The sequence below is a fragment of the Pseudophryne corroboree genome, chromosome 4, assembly GCF_028390025.1.
Source record: "Pseudophryne corroboree isolate aPseCor3 chromosome 4, aPseCor3.hap2, whole genome shotgun sequence".
NCBI lineage: Eukaryota > Metazoa > Chordata > Amphibia > Anura > Myobatrachidae > Pseudophryne > Pseudophryne corroboree.
Genome location: NC_086447.1, coordinates 730652437 through 730669870, shown reverse-complemented (window position 1 = coordinate 730669870; position 17434 = coordinate 730652437).

Genomic DNA, 17434 nt, shown 5'->3' with positions numbered 1-17434 from the left:
CTGAGCGAGGGGAGAGATGTGTGCTGAGCGGTTCACTAGGCACACATCTCCCTCCACATCTCCCATCTGTACGGCCCTTAAGAAATCCTCAAAGCAAACTAATAGGTATCTTTAGCAATCTGCTGATAGTATATCATCAATGTCATGCTTTCATAATAGAACAATTAACAAAGGGATCCTGCTTACTCTTTCACTGACTACCAGAGTCGGAGAGCTACTTGTTGCTTAGCACAATGCAGTGTAGCCAAGGAACCTGTTTTTCTCCAGTTGGAGCTGGGACTACAATACCTAGCATTTTTACTATAGCAGGAGATCCACATGTTACTAACTGTTCTCTGCTTTGCTGTCTGGTCTCTTCTTCACCCCAACATCTGCTATTATTATAATTTATTCATACTATGGATGTGGCGGGTTAGTTTCCAGGAAACTGAGCCCATCTGATCTTACGGCTTCCAAGGGAATTCGAGTGCCAGTTTGAGTTTTCCCACCTATCTCGGATTCCAAAACGAGGCAAAATGTGTTTTCGATTCAGTATCAGTCCCTCTCACGGTGATTCAGGATTGAGAGCATATCCACTAGACTACTACGGTATTATAGATATATTTATCTTTTAGGACCTTTACCCGCAAAAGTTTTTGGTGTAAGTAACCATTCAGCGCAGTGATTTGCAAAAAAATACGTTTGTATGTTCAGTGCGAGACAGTGGTACTGTGTTACAATAATGCTCAGTAGGTGCCATGGCACCATGTTAATAATATATGTGCTGTGAGAGGCCAAGCAGTGCCACTGTGAAAATAATATAATAACCATGAGTCGATATGGATCATGATCAATCGATGGAAGAGCAGAAGCAGTAACCAAGTACTATTATTTATTATTATTAATTACCAGTTATATAGCGCACACACATCAACAGCGCTTTACAGAGAGAATATCAGTCCCTGCCCCAGTGGAGCTTACAATCAATATTCCCTACCGCATGTACACCACACACATTCATGCTAGGGTTAATTTCTGTTGGGATCCAATTAACCTACCAGTATATATTTTGGGGATTGTAGGAGGAAACCGGAGCACCCGGAGGAAACCTATGCAACTATGAGGGGAATATACAAACTCCACACAATTAGTGCTATGGTGGAAATCGAACAAATGATGCTGTGAGGCAGTAATGCTGACCATTACACAGTTCGAACTGTCCAAGGGGTGTAGTATGGTATGCCGGCTGTCGGGGTCCCGGCGCACAGCATACCGGTGCCAGAATCCCGACTGCTGGCATACCGACAGCCGAGCAAGCGCAAATGAGCCCCTTGTGGGCTCACTGCGGGCACGGTGGCGCGCGTGGCGCACCACGCTATCTATTCTCCCTACAGGGGGGTCTGGACCCCCAAGAGGGAGAAAAGGTGTCGGTATGCCGGATGTTGGGATTCCGGCGCCGGTATACTGTGCGCCAGGACCCCGACAGCCGGCAAACTGAAGACCACCCCTGTCCAAGTACCAGTTCTGTGGCTGCTGCCAGTCATGATAGTAGTACAACATCTACTAAAGGTTATCCAGGGGACAGAAAGTTTAGGAAAGGGCACCTGAAATCTAAATCTTTCACAATGTTAAAAAACGAGGTAGAGGTGTCACATAAAAACTGACAAATCAGTGCCCAAACAAAACACTGAGGCTGAAGAACAAACTGTGTGTTCACAAATTCCTGAGGAGAATCTAGGGGTGTCCATGTTAGATATGTGTGAGTCTGACATTTCTCAAACTGTACTTGTAGCGAAGAATCCATCCACCATTTATGCTCCCTCACCAAATGTGGGGATGAGCAGTGTAAGTAAAGATGGTGAAGTAAAGATGAAGAAGTTGAGGAAATTTGTGTGCTACAGTATATAATGCTAATGAGAGATGTTGATGATGAGGATGTTGATGATGTTGTTTGTCTGAAGCCAGTCACCAGTGGCAGCTGTTTTTGCCAGTGATAAAAAGAAAGCCATTGTGAAGCATAGGCATAAAACAAAACAAAAAACACATCCTGGGTGTGGAATTATTTTTACCCATATCCTGCTCCATTTGTGAGGCCAAAGTTAGTAGAGGCAAGAACGTTAACCATCTAGGCATCTCCTCCCTGTTACGTCATTTGCTGTGAGTTCATGAAATTTATTTTACAAAATTTTAATAATTTGTTAAATAATAACAAGCATTCCAGCCTAAGCAATCTCCATCGCCAACACCCTCATCGTCGACCTCATTAGTAATTGGAAGTAGTCCTTCTAAAAAATTGTTTTGTGGGGGCCCAAACAAAGCTGGCTCTTAAGCCACAAAGTGTCAGTCCCTGTCACTGAGGTGCTCGGTTTGTAAAACTGTGATTGTTGTTTTTAATATCCGACATTTCCATCTTGCACCAGTTTTCTTACCTGCCACTGCTGTTTGACAATGTTTTATAGATGTGCTATAAACTGCAGTGTGTTTGTGCCACTGCTCTGTCACTTAGTAACCAGCTAGCTCGCTGCAGCATTCGGCCAATATTGGAGAAAACAATATTATGAGCTGTGAAGTGGTAAAAATTGACTGGAAAAGACTGGAAATGAATGTTATTGAGGTTAATAATACTTTAGGAACAAAAACAGGCCCAAACTACATGATTTTAGCTGTTTTTAACATAAAAAAAAATACAGATCCAAATCTAAAACATAAAACACATAACGGTTGTTTTACCAAATTAGAACCAAAACCAAAACAAAAAATAAATACTACAGATCCATAACCAAAACACGGGTGTTGGCACATATATCTTATTCATACAGCACATAGTATACAGCACCTTGCCTAGTAATCTAGTTTGGTTAAATCAAATGAATCCATGACCACAGCAATGCAAGTCAGTGATGCTAACAGCTGTGCTATGGGGAAGACTTGGCTAGAGAATACAATTATTAGCTATCACCAGCAGTGACTTTAGTTGTTAGGTAAATGGACTTTCTTCCTTTAGAAATTTGACCTGTAAAAGTTCTGTTTTGGTGATAGTGTCCCTTTATTATTCTAATTTACTACTATTCAGAGCTAGGGAATTAAAAGCCGAAAAGGAGAGCACAACTTATAAAACAATGCCGTTGAGCTCAAGTTCCAATTGTTTCCGAATGTCCTTGAAATTTTTTTCTATTTTATCAAACAAATAATAAAATTCCTATAGTCTGCATGGTTTTCATTTATTTATTAATAGTTTCCTCCACTCATTATCTACAAAGTTGCGGACTTAAAAAATATTTTATGAAAGGATATACAAACCTGTCCCACCGTCGAAATATGTATCTGATCAATCAGAGCCATAACTAGACGGTGCCAGAGAGCGTATTGGCGCCTCCATTATTTTCAATAGGGAGATAAGGCGCATGTTTTGGAGGAAAGGGGCATGACAAGATTGACCAAGAGAAAGCCCATGCTATGATACCCCTTCCCACATTACACACACACACACACACACACACACACACACACACACACACACACACACACACACACACACACACACACACATATATGGGAGAAAGGGGGAATGAGGGATAAGTAGCGACCACGGTGTCAATTAATAGAATAAAATTGCCAATATTGCGATAAAACTATTTATTACCATAAGAATGAGACATAAAAACATATATAAAAAAGGACATATATAAAAAAGGGGACAACAATATAAACACAGCTGAACTAAAAGCACTTAAAATTAATGTATAAAGACTACAGTAAGATCAAGTAAAACAGATTTTCCTTATCTGAGTATGAGGTTAGTACAGGTCGCCCAACGCGTTTCGTCACATGGACTTCATCATGGGGTTAGGGTGGTATGGGACTGAATGACAATTTATAGTGATACTGGTGAGGGATGATTATGACATCACTTCCTGTCTACAGATTGACTGATTGATCACATTTCTTGTAAGTTCTTTTAAAAGGTAAATATACATTTCAGGAGCATTCTATAATGTGTATCTGCTATCAGAACCTAAAAACTAGCATAATATAAAGTCTCATTCCATCAGGAATCGTAGTGCAGTGAACGGAGCGGTACATCCGCCCCACTTCCGGTACGCGATGCGTGTTTAGGTCCGGCTTCCGCCCCACTTCCGGCGGCCAATCTGCGCATGCGCCCGTTTGTATAGTCTCTAGAGCAGGGGTGGGGAACCTTTTTTCTACCGAGGGCCATTTGGATATTTATAAAATCCTTCGGGGGCCATACAAAAATTCTCAACTTAAAAAATTACCCTGCCCCCCAGTAGGTCTGCCCCTTAGAGGTACTGTGTGTGCGCGCCGGAGGCGCGCACGTGCCAAAAAAATTAGTGTGGCCAGTTAAAATGGTACGTGATACACATATGCCCCCAATAGTGCGGTGCCAGATCCACAATTGCCCCCACAGTGCCAGGTATACAAATGCCCCTCACAGTGCCAGGTATACAAATGCCCCCCACAGTGCCAGGTATACAAATGCCTCTCACAGTGCCAGGTATACAGATGCCCCCACAGTGCCAGGTATACAAATGCCCCTCACAGTGCCAGGTATACAGATGTCCCCACAGTGCTAGGTATACAGATGCCCCCACAGTGCCAGGTATACAGATGCCCCCACAGTGCCAGGTATACAAATGCCCCTCACCGTGCCAGGTATACAGATGTCCCCACAGTGCCAGGTATACAGATGCCCCCACAGTGCCAGGTATACAGATGCCCCCCACAGTGCCAGGTATACAAATGCCCCCCACAGTGCCAGGTATACAAATGCCCCTCACAGTGCCAGGTGTACAAATGCCCCTCACAGTGCCAGGTATACAAATGTCCCCACAGTGCCAGGTATACAGATGACCCCACAGTGCCAGGTATACAAATGCCCCCACAGTGCCAGGTATACAAATGCCCCCACAGTGCCAGTTATACAAATGCCCCTCACAGTGCCAGGTATACAAATGCCCCCACAGTGCCAGGTATACAAATGCCCCCACAGTGCCAGGTATACAAATGCCCCTCACAGTGCCAGGTATACAAATGCCCCTCACAGTGCCAGGTATACAAATGTCCCCACAGTGCCAGCTATACAGATGCCCTCCCCCCTCCGTGCTGCTTACCGTGGGACACGGAGGAGAGCACGGCTGTCGCGTGGGAGCGGCGGCGTGTAGTACTTCAAACCAGCCGCCGGTTCGAGAGCCAATCAGAGCTCGCGGACCGGCAGCCGCGGCTCCTGATTGGCTACCGGTCCGCGAGCTCTGATTGGCTCACGGACCGGCGGCTGGTTTGAAGTACTACACGCCGCCGCTCCCACTCGACAGCCGCGCTCTCCTCCGTCTCCCTGTTCTGACAGCTGAGACACGCTGCCGCCGGACTGAGCGGCAGCGTGTCTCACTGACATAAGCTGGTGGGCCGGACCATACGGCCCGCGGGCCGGAGGTTCCCCACCCCTGCTCTAGAGCCATAACATGGTCTGTGTCAGAATGTTCCTTGCAGCAGCCATTTTCTTAGTGATGTCCATATATGAAACAGTGCTGGGGCCATTTTCTCGAGGATCTTAATGGAGGACATTCTTCATATTTTTTGGCCGGGATATCATATATTGGGTGTCCTTAAGATTCACAGTGCAGCGGTCATCTTTAGAGGGACCATCTTAGAGGACATTCTTGCATATTAATTGCAGTGTTCCCATAGAAAAGAAAAAACAATTGTATAAGATACACAATTTCCATTCCTTGGTAAACAGTAAATCTTTGAGGGAATAACCCATCTGACAAAATTTATTAATTAATTCATCAATTTGAAAAGAAGCAGTTTCAACAACATTATTAATGCGATGTAAATGGATCATCTGAGAATAAGGAAGACTCGCAACAAACTTCTAGAGTGACAACTCTGAGCTTGAAGTAACGTGTTACGGTCAGTAGATTTTGTAAACAAAGTGGTATTAATCTGGCCTTCAGATACAGAAATAAGTACATCGAGGAAGGCAATCTGCTCCTGACTGTAGTTATAGGTAAATTTGATGGGAGAGGATCCACCATTATGGCAATCAATGACCTTAATGAAGTCATTGATATCACCATGCCATATAATCAGAAGATTGTCTATAAAATGAGTAAAAAGAAAACAATTATTAGAAAAGGCGGGGTCCATAAAAAATGTGTCTCTCTCTCCACGCTAGAGTCCATAGAGCAACCTTTGGCCTGTAGAAAAAACTGATTGTCATATAAGAAAAAATTCAAACAATGCCAAAAAGAAGTCAATAAAAGCTTCAGAAAATATACCGCTAATAGACATTATTTTTTTTACAGCTGATAAACCAAGAGAATGAGGAATCGAAGTATATAAATTTACCACATCAATACTTATTAGCCAGCATTTATCAGGAAGGTTATGAATGTCCACAAGTTTGTTCAAGAGTGAGGTAGAGTCCAACAAAAAAGTAGGTTCCTTCTGTACAAGAGGTTGAAGTACCGAATCCAGATAAGTCGCCACAGGTTGAAATAGGGAGCCTCTAGCTCCAATAATAGGACGTCCAGGTGGAGGGTCCACTTTTTTGTGGATTTTAGGGAGTGTATAAAATAGCGGTATAGTAGGGAAAGAAGGAACAAGAACATCCATTAGTTCCTGTGTGATAAGTTTAGAATCAACACCATGTTGTAAGATTTCTCTCAATTCACTCCTAAACTTCAATGTGGTGTCCTGGTGGAGTTATATACACATGTATCAAATAGTTGGTGGAGAATATATACACATGTATCAAATAGTTGACGTTCTGCTTCAGCATGATAATCACAGAGGTCTTGTAGGACTATAGCGCCGCCCTTGTCCGCAGGGTGGATGACCAGATTACGGTTGTTAGATAAAGTGTGGAGAGCTTCACGTTCAAGTTTAGTAAGATTTGTTTGTGACCCATTCTTATTTACAAATGACACGTGTAGATCAACCATGCGCATATATGTCTTAATTGATGGATTATTTGAAAGAGGGGTTCTAAATTGCAACAATTGTGTCGGTAATGAGTCACTCTTATTCATGTCCTTATCCTTGAAAAATTCCTTTAATTTCAATTTGCGATGGAGGGAAGTTTTTTCAATGTTCCACTGTAACATATCAAAAAGTACCGAAGGGACAAATGAAAGACCTCTACTTAATAAACTCAATTCACTATCACTCAACTCATAAGATGACAAATTGAAAATAAGTTCCTCTTGTTTTGGCCACCTTATGATATGTTACAGTGGAATATTGAAAAAACTTTGCTCCATCGCAAATTAAAATTAAAGGATTTTTTTTCAAGAATAAGGACATGAATAGAGCCGGGAATTAACTGCAATCACTTTCTCTTTGCATGTGCTTGTATTAAACAGGAATATTTGGGCACATGTGCGCATGCACATAAGCTGGTGCGCGTATGCGCTTGGTCTTAAACTGCTTTCTCATCAGAACACAGTCTAAAGTCCTGACAAGGGGGCGGTGACGGGGCGTTGATGCCGTGCCTTGTGGGCGTTGACACACTGTTTGCTGGGGTGCGGTCTGGACAATGAAGGTGTGTCAGGAACATTTGCGGGGCAGGTCGCTGTGGCTGCGTAACATCACATGCAGGTATGTGAGTCTAAACATGGTGGCTTGCCGTCTGCCTACGCAACTCAGCTGCATAGGCAGGGGGCTACCCTTATCATGCAAGCGCTCGCATGCCATCGGGGGGAAGGGGAACCGGCATGCAGGGTGGACTTGCACTGTGCTTGGCGGACTGGGCGGCCCCCTCGCATGTTAGTCCAATGAGTTGTAGTTGTGCGATTTTTCGCACAACTACAACTCACGCTGAATTAGGCCCTATGCCTGATTCTCTGTACCTTAGCATCGAAAGATGTTAAGGATACAGTATACTGCTCTTAACATTGCATAGTAACCAGGGCCGGTTCTAGACCTTGTGGCGCCCAGGGCGAAAGTTTCCTGTGGTGCGCCCCCCCCCAGGTAAAATAGAGTTGGTGTGCGCCAAAGGCCCGCACCCAAAAATAGGGGCGTGGCTTCTTCATAGGGAAGGGGCTTGTGCCCCCTGCAGCTGTGCCCCCAGTAGATTTTCCCCCAGTGGTTGTGCTCCCAGTAGATGTGCCCTCAGCAGTTGTGACCCCAGTAGCTGTGCCCCCAGTAGTTGTGATCCCTGTATTTGTGACCCCAGTAGTTGTGACCCCTGTAGCTGTACCCCCAGTAGTTGTGCTCCCAGTAGTTGTGCCCCCTGTAGTTGTGACCCCTGTAGTTGTGACCCCTGTAGCTGTGCCCCAGTAGCAACGGCTCCTCTCTATGGGAGAGGAGTCATGACGTCTCTCCCATAGCAGCGCCGCACAGACACTAGAGGTCAATTATGACCTGTAGTTTCTGTCAGTGGCGCCAGCTGCAGCGGGTGCTCACACAGCCCACGGCACCTGCTGCAGCCGGGGAGCGGGGACTGGGAGCGGGGATCAGGAATAGCGGCTCTTGCCATGGTGGCAGCGGCGCCCTCTATATGGCTCTTGCCCGTGGTAAGAGCTGCTACTGATAGTAACCATACTGTCATACACAGGGCATCACCCAGGAAGTGGGATAAGTATGGCTGATAGACAGTTAGAATGTTGACAAACAGAAGGCAGCACAGTATGTAGAACCTAACAAGGTGGCATGTTAGTACTGTGGGCCTAATGCAGACCTGATTGCAGCAGCAAAATCGTTCTCTAATGGGCAAAACCATGTGCACTACGGGGTGGGGGGGCAGATATAACATGTGCAGAGAAATTTAGATTTGGGTGGGTTATTTTGTTTCTGTGCAGATTAAATACTGGCTGCTTTATTTTTACACAGCAATTTAGATTTCAATTTAAACAACACACCCCACCCAAATCTAACTCTCCCTGCACATGTTATACCTGCCCCACCTGCAGTGCACATGGTTTTGCCCATTAGAGAACAATTTTGCTGCTGCGATCAGGTCTGAATTAGGCCCTTTGATGTAAAGCATGGCGATAAGTGTTGTCTCTAGTAGTTTAACTGTCGATAAGCAAACTTACAATACATCCCCTTTGGCAGTAAGACTACTCTGAGCAGGAAAGCAACAGTTATAACATCCAGAAATGTGATGACATAACACCTTTGACCCAGTACTGTAACTAGACATTTTTGCGCTGTGTGCAACAGCATCACCCCTTCCCCCCCCCCCCACACACACATATACAGACAGGGCCAGTGCGCTCCTCAGAAAGGGCGTGGCCATAAAATAATACCAATTCATATTACAATGTACAGAGTTCTCCATTATTTACATGATGCCGCACAGTAGCGCCACTTACACACATTACACCAGGTAGAGCCCCTTTTACACATTACACAAGGTAGAGCCCCATTTTACACATTACTCCAGGCAGAGCCTCTATAACACATTATACCAGGTAGAATCCCCTTTTACACAGTACGGCAGGCAGAGCCCCCTTTTACACAGCACGGCAGACAGAGTCCCCTTTTACATAGTACGGCAGGCAGAGTCCCCTTATACTTAGTATGGCAGGCAGTGTCCTCCTTTTTTACACATTAGGCAGGCATGGTTCCCCTTTTTTACACATTAGGCAGGCAGAGTCTCCCTTTATACACATTAGGCAGGGGAAGAGAGAGAGAGAGGGAGAGAGAGAGACTTGCCTGCCATTGGGGGAGCCACCACTCTTCCATTGAGTCCACAGAATGGGGGTAGTCACCGCTCTTAGTGTCCAGCGCAGCTGGACAACAGCACGGGGAAGCAGCTACTCCTGACACTGTGGGGAGACCAGCATGGAGACCACAAGCTGCAACACCCGGCTACCAATCTATATCACATGCTGACAAGGTTGCCGCGCGCTGCAGCTTGTCGGCAGCATGCTGGTCTCCCTTGTGCGGCTCGGTCCTATGTAGCATGTATGTAACAGCGGATGCCCCCACAGTGCTGATGCGCTGTGGGCAACGCACCACTGGCACACAGCTAGTTATGGCTATGCAGAATTTTAACATTTATTTTCTTGCACTAGCACAACTTATAAATAAAGATAAATGTGGGACTCTTTGACTTGCTATATAAGCGAGATGCCAACCACATATTTTATGCCTCTGAAATAATCTGTAAAGGATCAGAACAAAAGTACCTTCTCTTTGAAAAAAAAAGATTTGTGTCAAAAGCTACAGAACATCTCACAAAGCTGCTCCATGAGGAATGCGCTTGTATTAGAAGTTACAGAGCGTGTAGGCTATTAGTGGAATTACGGTATAAAACACCTGGCCCATCTAGGCGTGGCACTGCAGTGGCAGACAGGAAGGCAGATTTAAAAACTAGGCCCCAAACAGCACATCATGCAAAGAAGAAAAAGAGGTGCAATGAGGTAGCTGTATGACTTAACTAAGCGACACAAGTGTGCGGCACAAACACCTGGCCCATCTAGGAGTGGCACTGCAGTTGCAGACAGGATGGCACTTAAAAAAAACTAGGCCCCAAACAGTACATCATGCAAAGAAGAAAAAGAGGTGCAATGAGGTAGCTGTATGACTAAGCTAAGTGACACAAGTGTGCGGCACAAACAACATGGGACATGCTGGAATTTGCCCAGATGTAATACACGCACAATATTGGTGGCACATGAGAGCGTACCCCTAAACCACACACACACACACACACACACACACACACACACACACACACACACACACACACACACACACACCAAAGCCTGTAAAATTAATTTTGATAACAATAACCCTTTATTTGGAGATATTATAATAATATGCAGCACAGGCAAGCGTACGCCTACACCACACTGGGCAAACCCTGTAAAAATTATATTTGGATTAAATGTTAAGAACCCCTTTATTTGGAGTAAATAATATACAGGGGATCGGTATGAAATCCCGCCAATCATAATCCCGACGGTCTATATACCGACACCCATTGACCGATGGTCGAAATCCCGACAAGGTCTAAATACCGACACGGACTAAATACCGACATGTAAAATACCGACACGGACTAAATACTGACATGTAAAATGCCGACAGGTCGAAATACCGACATGCATTTTTTGATGTTTTTTTGTGTGTATGTCGACATGAATCAACATGGACACCATATAAAGTGTACCGCGTCCCCTCGCATGGCTCGCTGCGCTCGCCATGCTTCGGGCATGGTGCCTCGCTGCGCTCGGCACACTATTATATTCCCCCTCCAGGTCCACTGGGACGGTAAAGTATGAACAAGTCGGTTTTAATGAAAAAAATCATGAAAAACTTGTGTCGGTATTTCGACCTGTCGGCATTTTACATGTCGGTATTTAGACCTTGTCGGTATTTTACATGTCGGTATTTAGTCCGTGTCGGTATTTAGACCTTGTCGGGATTTCGACCATCGGTCAATGGGTGTCGGTATATAGTCCATCGGGATTATGATTGGAGGTAAAGTGACTGCATCCCATATACAGCACAGGACACTGTAAGGGACTTATTATACCGCAGCACTGGACATATGGCAGCAGAGGACACCACCACTGTGACTGGTCACTGGACTGACTGATGCACAGGACACTACCACTGGTCTGATGCAGGACAACACAGCCACACTGTAAGGGACTTATTATACAGCAGCACTGGGCATATGGCAGCAGAGGACATCACCACTGTGACTGGTAACTGGACTGAGTGATGCAGCTAAGACACTACACTGGACTGAGCAGAACAAGACAGCACTATAATCGCCACCCCACTTTCCCGCCTGAACAGACACTGAGGACGGAGACACATCCTCTCACTACGCTTCCAGGACTGGAGTGAAAATGGCGGCGCCGCGCGGCTCCTTATATGGTATCCAAACCCCGCGAGAATCCGAAAGAGGGATGATGATGTTTTGCCGCGCTCTGGTTTCCGAGTCAGCCGGGAAAACCCGAGCCGGACTCAGGTCCGGGCTCGGGTAGTGCAGTTCGGTAGGGTTCGGTTCTCTGGGAACTGAACCCGCTCATCTCTAGTAATTTATTTCAGATCACTTCTGTGGCTGATTCTGCCCCAGGGAAGCTGCGCTGTGTGCAAGGCACACTTCGCACACTGCTAGTTACGGCCCTGCTTTGACCTCAGTGCTGGTCCTATTTTCACAGGGCTGACAATGCCAAAATAATTTATTATACAGTACTTTTACCCATTGGAAGTGAAGCACATTTTCAGGCACAATCACAACATGTAATAAAATATATCCAGCTCACAGGACACTATGCAAGAAAATCAAATAAAAACTTCTGACAGCCTGCCTCCGTATCCCAACAGCCTTCAGCCACCGCAGCTACTGTATACTTCTATCTTTGCCAATGTACAGTAATTTGAGGTGTTCTTGTATAGATACTATTTATAAGATTTCATTGTCTCAGAAGATTTGGGAAAGAAAGGTCAACGTTTTCATTTTATTTAATCTTAAAGCATTTTTGCACTTATGAGACCTTTAAATTGTAGAAAAGGATTTTGACACTTGAGTAATGCGTAGACTAAATTATGTTTTTATCTTCTTATGTGCGCTAAGTCTCTATCCCAGAGGTTCTCAAGCTCGGTCCTCGGGGGCACACACAGTGCATGTTTTGCAGGTCTCCTCACAGAATCGCAAGTGAAATAATTAGCTCCACCTGTGGACCTTTTAAAATGTGTCAGTGAGTAATTAATACACCTGTGCACCTGCTGGGTTACCTGCAAAACATGCACTGCATGTTATAGAGTAACAATTTTTAGCAATTATTGGTGCATAGATGACTCACATATTCACCTTTTATACTTTTATCTCTTTGACTCTATTAGGCATTCCTATTTGAGTACAAAGAAATACTTAAAACTAATTATAGCTAGCAATTATGGACAAAAATGTTCTTGTAGCACACACAATGTCAATATTGATATGGTAACAATCTGCAAACAATAACACAACAGGTTACATTTATAAAAGTCAAGCAGGGTTACAGGGACAATAAACCTGGGCAAATTGCCCCACAGCAGGCAAGACATATGTCACTGATCAGTGGCGTTATTTTGCCCCAGTCACCTGGGGGCATGATAAATGTTGGTGCCCCCCCCCCCCTACATATATGTTAGTCATCACAATAAAATAGACACCAGCATACCTTTATAGTACATCTACAGTGCTCCCTCACCTGCCAGCAGGTCCCGATGGAGATGCTTCGGCACAACGGTATGACAATATATACAAAAACACATGACTCTCTCATTTACACACACACACACGCCTCTTTTGCTTAAAAACACTCACGCCTCTTTCGCTTAAACACACACACACACACACACACACACGCACATCTCTTTGACTCACACACATACCTCTCACTACAAACACACCTTTTTCACTTAAACACACACATGCCTCTGTTGCTTTCACACACACGCCCCTTTTGCTGACACACACATGCCTCTTTCACTTATACACATGCCTCTTTCACTTACACACACATGCCCCTTTCGCTTACACACATACATGCTCCTTTTGCTTACACACACACACACACACACACACACACACACACACAGACACACATGCCTCTTTCACTTACACACATGCCTGTTTCACTTACACACACACTCGCCTCTTTCACTTACACACACATGCCCCTTTCGCTTACACAAACACACTTTTCTAGCTTAGGCCCCCATCCACTAGTCCGATTTGGGCAGTTTTCTTCAGATTTCGACGCATCTGACCGTCAAATCTGAAGAAAAGTGTCACATCGGATGGCTCTTCCAATCCGATGCGCACTCCCGTGTCAGATTTGTCTGAAATAGAGATCTCTGAGGCTGCCCCAACTATTTATCTGAATCTTAAGAAATCAGGTGCACATCGGAGTGTTTTTTTTACTTCAGATGTATCTGATCAGATTCATCTGAAGCATCACTTGACTGGCATCTCCCTGGCCACTCCCACCAATTACGAGGACTCGGCAGCAGCAGCATCAGACGCCAGCATCAGACTGCAGCACAGTCAATTTGGACCTGATTCCTTCGATTTTTGGTATGTAAAGGGCACACTGCCCACCAATGGTTTGTTTTCCTTCTTTCCACCAATGGTTTATTTTTCAGAGTTTTTTCCTACTGCCCACCAATGTTTGCTGTATAATCACACTGCCCACCAATGTTTGCTGTATAATCACACTGCCCACCAATGTTTGCTGTATCATCACACTGCCCACCAATGTTTGCTGTATAATCACACTGCCCACCAATGTTTGCTGTATCATCACACTGCCCACCAATGTTTGCTGTATAATCACACTGCCAATGTTTGCTGTATAATCACACTGCCCACCAATGTTTGCTGAATAATCACACTGCCCACTAATGTTTGCTTTTTAATCACACTGACCACCAATGTTTGCTGTATCATCACACTGCCCACCAATGTTTGCTGTATAATCACACTGCCCACCAATGTTTGCTGTATCATCACACTGCCCACCAATGTTTGCTGTATAATCACACTGCCCACCAATGTTTGCTGTATGCAGCAGCGGGCCGGGCACCGAAGAGCCCATTGCGGGCTTGCTTTATATTCTCCCTCCAGGGGTGTCGTAGGGAGAATATGTGATGGTCCCTGTATTTATATGCCCCTGCACCCCAACTGTGTGCCTACAGTATGTTTACTGTGTGGCCAAAGTGCACTTTTACTTGCTGAGACACTCCTGTATGTATATTGTGTATTTATTTCATGAACACAAATTAAATTGTACAACGCTTATAGAACATTAACATATGAACCTTTATTTAAAACAAAAACATTAACGTATATGTGCATATTTTTTATTATAGACATGTCTTTGGATTCAAACCGTGACTTTATCCATGGCTTTATCGAGCAATACCAATCTCACGAGTGTTTATGGCGGATTAAGTCAAAGGAATACTCCAATAAAATTAAAAGAAATGCAGTTTATGAGGATTTGGTGGCCTACAGCAAACCATACTATTCAGCGGCAACCTCCAAGTGGGTTAGAAAGAAAATCAACAATCTCCGCACTGTGTATGTGTAAGAGAATAAAAAGATTGCGGAATCCAAGTCATCTGGGAAGGGCGCAGACGAAGTTTACACCACAACCCTGTTGTATTATCCACTCTCCACTTTATCCTTGACCAGGACCCTGTAAGGACCGGAATGGCTTCCTTGGCCCGTAATTCTGAAGACCAGGCAGAAGTGGGTGAACCATCTCTGCCTTTACATGTAAGTACTTTGTCATGCTTTTTGAAAAGTCGACAATAGTTTGTTTAAATGTCCACAATAGTCTATAAACTGGCCCACATTAGTCTTTTAAAATTTAAAGTCCCCTCCACTCCACTTTATATATGCTCCTCCTGCCATTGTATTGCACCAGCTCCATTAAAATAGGCCAGGTATTCATTCCTGACCTGGTTAGCCCGTGCAGTCCCCCTGAGTGCAATTGGAGGTGGTGCCACAGATGAAATCTGTGTCTTCTCTTTAGGAAGGTCTGGGTCGTCTGGTGTAGCTGTGCCCACTGGCCTATGCTGGGTGGCTTTGTGGCGCAGTAAGTTATGTAGGGCACAGCATGCAGTCACCACCCAGTCAATCTTTTCCACCTGCAAGTTTATTGCAGTGTGGAATATTCGGAATCGGTTTGTCAAGATCCCAAAGGCGTTTTCTACAATCCTGCGTGCCCTGGAAAGCCTGTAATTGAAGATCCTCTTCTCCTTTGATAGGTGTTTTTGGCCATACGCTTCATTATGTGTTCGTGAAGCGCAAATGCCTCATCCGCCACAAAAACAAAATTTAGGCCACACTTTGTTTCCTCCCTAGAAGGCAAATTCAGGCTCTTGTTGAAGAGCCTCTCATAGAATATGGTATTCTTGAGGGACCCACCATCCGAAGCACGGCCATTTTTGCCAACATCAATGAATAGAAATTGATAGTTGGCATTCACCACGGCCATTAGAACTATGCTAAAATAGCCTTTGTAATTGTAGTAATATGACCCGCTGTTGAGTGGTGGCACTATGCGGATGTGCTTCCCATCGATTGAACCTCCACAGTTAGGGAAATGCCAAGTAGTTTCAAATTCCTCAGCGATGGCTTTCCACTCTTCCACACTTTTAGGGAACTATAAAAAAGGAAAGAAAGAGATTGATTAATATATGTTCATCACTTTGTAATTTTTCCCTACAGAGTACTCCAAGTAAAGGGGATATACCGTCTACCCCAGACATGAGCCTCATTTCGGAAAGCACTTGTGAAGAACATGAAGTCTCCCATACTCCCGTGCCTCAACCAAGAAACATAGACCCCCAAAAAAAGAAAACAAGAAAGCGCAAACACCAGAGGCAGAACTCTGGGAGGCAACGGAGTCATCTGCCGCCGGGCTCCTGCTCTGAAGGGGGGCACCTCTCCTCCCATTCTGTGACACAATTGAAATAATTAATTGATGGCTGCCGCTATCTTTTCACTATATGAAGTTACTTCTCTGACAATTACACATAACTTCATATAGTTACAATTCTCATGCTTCTTGTACTGGAGCAAATAGCTCCATCAGTAAAGTGTCTGCTGTCAGTGGGTTATAATCCTGGGTATGACTGCTAAGAAATGTGTGATTTAAAATAAAAGACAATGAAATGTATATAAAGTAAACTATATGTAGAGTGACCTTTATTATAAGGAATGTATATAGGTATGTATATATTTATAATTGGTAAATTATAGTGTGAAATGTTAATGTATATATATACCTTGCTGCAGTGCAAAATATATATAGGGGAGGCTGTAAAGTGGGGTGTATTATAGAGCTAATATTGACTGTGTGAGGTAACAGAGACTGGAATGGCTCGTGGGACAGTACCGTGGACCACAGGCTCGAGGAAACTCCAGGGGGGGGAGAGACGGTTACCCAGGAGGCTGGAGACGAGTATAAAGAGGAGAGGAGTGCGACACGACTACGGTTGCAGCTACGAGCCGGAGGATGGATGGTGGAGCCGCTATTTGCCTTTATGATAATACTCACCTGAAAGCAGGGGGAGAGTGATCGTGAATCTGACCGCAGAATCTGACCGCCGAGAGAGTGAACCTGGAGCCGCGGGAGCCGCCAGCGGAGAGGGTGACAGCCAGACCAACAGCCTTGAATAAAGGGGGAGATTGATCGTGGAGCTGACCGCGGAGAGAGTGATCCCGGGAGCCGCAGCAGAGAGAGTGACAGCCGGGACGACAGCCGTTTCTCCGGAAACTGACGGGCAGTGATCGGGACATTGTGAGGTACAGTAACCAGCCGGCAACGGGGGCGGACATATCCCGTGCTGTAAAGAATAATAGGCTGCCAGTTACCTGACAAGTACCCTGGGGGGAGGATATATTTCAGAGACTGCCTACAAAGGTGTCCCCTCCAAAGGTCAATACGATTAATTATTATCAGAATAGAAATAC